We start from the raw sequence: 6,310 nt of genomic DNA on the forward strand, positions 1-6,310 counted from the left end.
GGTGCGGTTGACTTTTTATTATGTTGTTTAGATTTTGTTTCACAATCGATTAAAAATGACTATGGATTAATGCATTTAACGTCAAAGGCCATTCTAAGCTGAATGTGCCTGCTTTTGTCAAATTGTAGTAGTTACACAGCTTAAGGCCTCGCTAGTACCAGTGTGGGAGACTGTCTGGGAATCCGTGGTGCTGTTGACCTATTGTTATGCTGTTTAGATTTTGTTTCACAATCGATTAAAAATAAAAATAGACTAAAGCTTTAAAAGTTAATGGCCATTCTAAGCTGAAATGTGCCTTTTCTCGTCAAATCGCAGAAGAATAAAACTTTAAGACCTCGCTAGTACCAGTGTGGGAGACTGTCTGGGAATCCATGGTGCTGTTGACCTATTGTTATGCTGTTTAGATTTTGCTTCACAATCGATTAAAAAGGACAATGGATTAAAGCATTTAATGTCAATGCCCATTCTAAGCTGAATGTGCCTGCTCTCGTCAGATTGCAGTAGTTACACAGCTTAAGGCCTCGCTAGTACCAGTGTTGGAGACTGTCTGGGAATCCGTGGTGCTGTTGACCTATTATTATGCTGTTTAGATTTTGTTTCACAATCGATTAAAAAGAAAAATAGACTAAAGCTTTAAAAGTTAATGGCCATTCTAAGCTGAAATGTGCCTTTTCTCGTCAAATCGCAGAAGAATAACACTTTAAGACCTCGCTAGTACCAGTGTGGGAGACTGTCTGGGAATCCGTGGTGCGGTTGACTTTTTATTATGTTTAGCTTTTGTTTCACAATCGATTAAAAAGGACTATGGATTAAAGCATTTGATGTCAATGGCAGTTCTGAACTGAATGTGCCTGCTCTCGTCAGATTGTAGTAGTTACACAGCTTAAGGCCTCGCTAGTACCAGTGTGGGAGACTGTCAGGGAATCCGTGGTGCTGTTGACCTATTGTTATACTGTTTAGATTTTGTTTCACAATCGATTAAAAATAAAAATAGACTAAAGCTTTAAAAGTTAATGGCCATTCTAAGCTGAAATGTGCCTTTTCTCGTCAAATCGCAGAAGAATAAAACTTTAAGACCTCGCTATTACCAGTGTGGGAGACTGTCTGGGAATCCATGGTGCTGTTGACCTATTGTTATGCGGTTTAGATTTTGTTTCACAATCGATTAAAAAGGACTATGGATTAAAGCATTTAATGTCAATGGCCATTCTAAGCTGAATGTGCCTGCTCTCGTCAGATCTGCATCTAGGAAGAAGGAAGCGTCTCCCGCACAATACCAGATGGTCTCCGTCTATGCAGATCTTTCAGCGGCCACGTTGCAACTACGGAGGCAATTTGCGCCAATCACCTCTGCACTCAGAGATAATAAAATTCTCTACAGATGGGGATTTCCTGTGCGCCTGCTCGTCCACATGAACGACTCCTTACACATCATCAGATCCGTACAAGATGGCATCTCTCTCCTTCTCCTGTGGAATATTCGGGTCACACTAATGGAGAATACGCAGAAAGCTGCTCCCCCTCCTGTTGCTGAGGAATGGCACACGGTCCGGTCACGCAATCGTCCACGGCGTTGAGGTGGTTCACTTACTGGGATGCAGTGCCGTCCACTGTACCGGTTTTCAAGATGACTGTTTTCCCCCATTATTGTCCTGAACACAGCCGGTGTTCAGACACATTTCCTTTAATGTACATTTTTCTTTTGTTTTGGTTCGTCCTGTTTTGCCACATACATCTGCAGACCTGCCGAGGTAGCTATATGTCTCTCCATAATGCCTTTTCCTTGATTACATCTGTAATGCATTGGTATGTTCTCCTGTTCACCCAACTCGATACACGGTTATTTTCATGTGTCCGCAAGCAACAACACACCTTACATAGTCATGGTGCTTAAATTTGCTTCCATTAACGTTAATGGCTTGAACAACCCATATAAACGCTCTACTATGTGGAAAGAAGCCCTTAAAATTTCCTGTGACGTCCTCTGCGTGCAAGAGACGCATTTATTAGAAAAGGATGCCGTTCGTCTGAAACATCCTGCATTCCCCCACGTCTTTCAATCTCATCACTCAACCAAAACTAGGGGTGTGTTGTTGGCTGTGAAAAATACGGTCGCTTTCCAAACGTCTGATCTACTAACCGATCCCAATGGGAGATATATTATCCTACGGTGTTCTATTAATAATGTCCAATATACCATAGTTACAATATACGCCCCTAACCGTCACCAATTGAAGTTCTTACACAAGATGACACGCCTAATTTCTAAACACAAACAGGGTAGACTGATCTTGTGTGGAGACTTTAATTCCGTGATGGATGCGGAGCTGGACTCCTCGCAATCCCGCCATTCTCATGCCGTCATAGGTGATTTGTTCTGGAAGGAAGAAATACACGACATTTGGCGCATGCAACACAGCTCGGAGAGGGACTTCACGCACCATTCTCAGGTACACAATAGTTATGCCAGACTAGACATGTTTCTAGTAGACAAAGAAACTATTTTCCTAACTGAGTCCACGACTATTGGTGACGTCTGCTGGTCAGATCACGCTCCTCTCACCCTGACCCTCAAGGAAGCACACAATGCCCCGCCTACATACCTGTGGAGGGCTAGCCCCTTTCTCCTCTCCCATCCCACACATAGCAAAACCGTGGGGACTGACCTGGCGGAGTATTTTGCAATTAATGACACAACAGATATCGGAATTGCAGCCCTATGGAACGCACATAAGGCCTACATTAGAGGCACCTTTATCAGACTGGGCCATATGGTTAAAAAACAAAAGGCAGAGGAAGTCTTGGGCCTGACTGAGGAAATCCGGTGCTTAGACACAAAAAACAAAGTTGCTCCCACAGACGCCCAAGCGTCTCAGCTCCTACTTCTAAGACAACGCCTCAGATTGTGTCTGCTGTCAGAGTATGAAAAATCCCTTAGAAAAACTAAAGCGAAATACTATTCCCAAAATAATAAGGCAGGGAAATTATTAGCAGCGCGCCTCAAACTCCAGCACCAGAAATCCAGAATTCCGTTCCTCCGGAATCCGCAGTCTCAAGCCAAAATTGTAGATCCTAGGGACATAGCTGAACAGTTCCGCAAATACTACTCCTCCTTGTATAATATTAGAGAGGATCCTTTTGTCGAGCGGCCAATCCCCTCTGATATACAAGACTTCCTCCAATCTGCCTCTCTACCTAGCCTCACCCCAGCGCAACTTCAGATACTAAACGCCCCTATCACCGAATCGGAAATTGTAAAAATCATACAATCCCTTCCACAAGGGAAAGCCCCTGGTCCTGACGGACTCACCACCTTATATTATAAAAACTTTGCTACCCAACTGGTACCATATTTGAGAAGATTTTTCCAACAAGCCATGACCTGCGGTTCATTCCCTAGGGAAAACCAAGCGGCACTAATTGTCACACTACCCAAACCAGGTAAAGCTACTGACGCACCTCAAAACTTCCGGCCTATCTCGTTGCTAAATGCCAATCTTAAACTTTACGCAAAGTTGATAGTCAATAGACTCACCCCTATGTTAGCCACCCTGATAAGCAGTGACCAAGTCGGTTTCATCAAAGGCAGACAAGCATCCGATAACACCCGTCGGGTCTTGAATCTACTACACCATCTGGAATCAACTAAAGAGCGGGCGACACTCCTAGCACTAGATGCAGAAAAGGCGTTTGACCGTATTAATTGGACATATGCCTTTTTGACCCTACAAACGATGGGGTTGGATGGTGACATCCTGACTGCTATTCAGGCTCTGTATTCTGCTCCATCGGCCAGAGTGTACACCAATGGTGTCCTTTCTCGGGTTTTTGATATCTCTAATGGTACCCGTCAGGGCTGTCCCCTGTCCCCAATAATATTCATTCTCTCTATGGAACCCCTGGCCCAACACATCAAAAAACATAGCTTAATTCATGGTATAAAAATTGGTAACAGAGTGCATACCATCTCATTGTATGCGGATGATATCATTTTGTCCCTTTCCCAACCTGTTAGCTCACTTGAAGCGGTTATGGATGTTATTAAATCCTTTGGCAAACTCTCCTATTATAAGCTAAACACCCAGAAATCCCAGATGCTTCCCATACACTTAGATTCCGACACATTGTATTTTCTGAAATACCCATTTGACTGGAGAATAGATGGCATTCAATACTTAGGAATTACCATCTCTCCCTCCTTCCGTGACCTATACAAAGTCAACTACGAACCCCTACTTCAATCCATACATGCAGAATCTGATAGACTTCTCCAACACGACACGTCATGGATAGGACGCATAGCGGCGTACAAAATGCTCCTTTTACCCAGACTATTATACCTCTTTCGCACCCTTCCAATCAGCTTGCCCTCCAAGTTCTTTGTGACGGCACAAAAAACACTATCCCGCTTTGTGTGGTCTGGATGTAAACCCAGAACCTGCCGACATATCTTGTCCCGTGACAAAAAGTTGGGTGGACTGAGTGTCCCAAACATACATAGCTACTACACTGCCACCCTAGTGGCACAGACTGTGGATTGGTGGCAGGATAATCAAGATATCCATTGGCTTCAAATTGAATCATCATACATATCTCCGATAAGCTTAAAAACCGCCTTGTTTTTGACCTTCTGGGATATTTCGTTGATGCGTTCAATATCTCCACTAACTCAGGCGACCCTACAGTGTTGGTCCTACTTACACCGCACATCTACTGAACAAATCCCACTATTAAAGTCGTACATTCCCATTGATATCTTTTCACTGATTGTTCCCAACTTACCACTGTCTTCATGGTCCCTGAAGGGCATTACCAATGTATCTCACTTGTTTAAAGATAATTGCTTGGTGAGCTTTGAACATCTCGTGGCTCAATATTCTATTCCTGCCTCAGATTTCTTTAAATATCTCCAGATTAGAGATTGTGCTATGACGTATAATAATTTTGATGCTGTATGTCTTTTTAAAATGTTTGGGTATCTTTCTAAACATGGCAAGGGCCTGAGATTTGTGTATAACCTACTACATTCACACTCACTCTTCTCCAAAACGTATCCCATGCGGCTCTGGGAAGGAGAATTGAACTGCTCTTTTTCAGAAGAAGCCTGGGTGGCTGCATTTAAATTAATTTACAAAGCATTACCCTGTATCCAACACGTAGAAGCTGCTATAAAGACCTCACTACGGTGGTACTACACCCCTGATAGACTACACAAAATGTTCCCTGAGTCATCACCGTTATGCTGGAGAAGCTGTGGCCACACTGGCACTCTTTATCATACGTTGTGGGCATGCCCTATACTCATTCCGTACTGGTCTCAGGTTTTTGACCTTGTGTCCATAGTCTCCAAATGTAATATTGCACAATCTCCCCAGATGGCCCTGTTGTTTATAGAAATGGAGTCAATACCTGTAGCGCTTAGATGCTTGATTTGTAAAATCCTAGTCATGGCCAAATAGGTGGTGACTCGCCATTGGAAGGAAATTGCTGCCCCGCTAATAGGAGAACTGATTATACTTATCAATACGACATATGCATATGAAAAAATCATCTCATTGGGTAACTCCTCGTTCCAAAAAATTCTCAGCAATATGGAATCCATGGTCAACGAGTGTATACTACAATGCATAACATGAAGGTGCACTTGGCCTCGAAGTCATTGTCTTTCCCCAATATGGGGTATCAAGATTTGCCAAGATGATATATGTGGCTTACATGTTCTTCGTTGCATGTTTATTCTTTTTCTGTTCTTTTTTTTATGTTATGACACAATGACATCTCTCCAACCACGACTGCCTTAATTTTTGCTTTCTATAAGAGATGATTGATTGTACCAATGATATCGCAAAGTTTAAATGCGAAAATGTTGTTCTGTTTTCATGCAAAAACTAATAAAAAACTATTGAAACGAAAAAGAAAAATAGACTAAAGCTTTAAAAGTTAATTGCCATTCTAAGCTGAAATGTGCCTTTTCTCATCAAATCGCAGAAGAATAACACTTTAAGACCTCGCTAGTACCAGTGTGGGAGACTGTCTGGGAATCCGTGGTGCTGTTGACCTAACGCTTTGTTGTTTAGATTTTCTTTCACAATCGATTAAAAAGAAAAATAGACTAAAGCTTTAAAAGTTAATGGCCATTCTAAGCTAAAATTTGCTTTTTCTCGTCAAATCGCAGATGAAAAACACTTCAAGACCTCGCTAGTACCAGTGTGGGAGACTGTCTGGGAATCCATGGTGCGGTTGACTTTTTATGTCGTTTAGATTTTGTTTCACAATAGGTTAAAAAGGACTATGGATTAAGGCATTTAAT

General features: G+C 42.4%; 1 pseudogene; it reads left to right on the top strand.

Annotated features, from left to right (window-relative positions):
• The first annotated feature begins 453 nt into the window (after positions 1–453).
• Positions 454–572, top strand: LOC142690030 (5S ribosomal RNA; annotated as a pseudogene).
• The last annotated feature ends 5,738 nt before the right edge of the window (positions 573–6,310 follow it).

Source organism: Rhinoderma darwinii, chromosome 1 (genome assembly GCF_050947455.1).
Source record: "Rhinoderma darwinii isolate aRhiDar2 chromosome 1, aRhiDar2.hap1, whole genome shotgun sequence".
Taxonomy (NCBI): domain Eukaryota; kingdom Metazoa; phylum Chordata; class Amphibia; order Anura; family Rhinodermatidae; genus Rhinoderma; species Rhinoderma darwinii.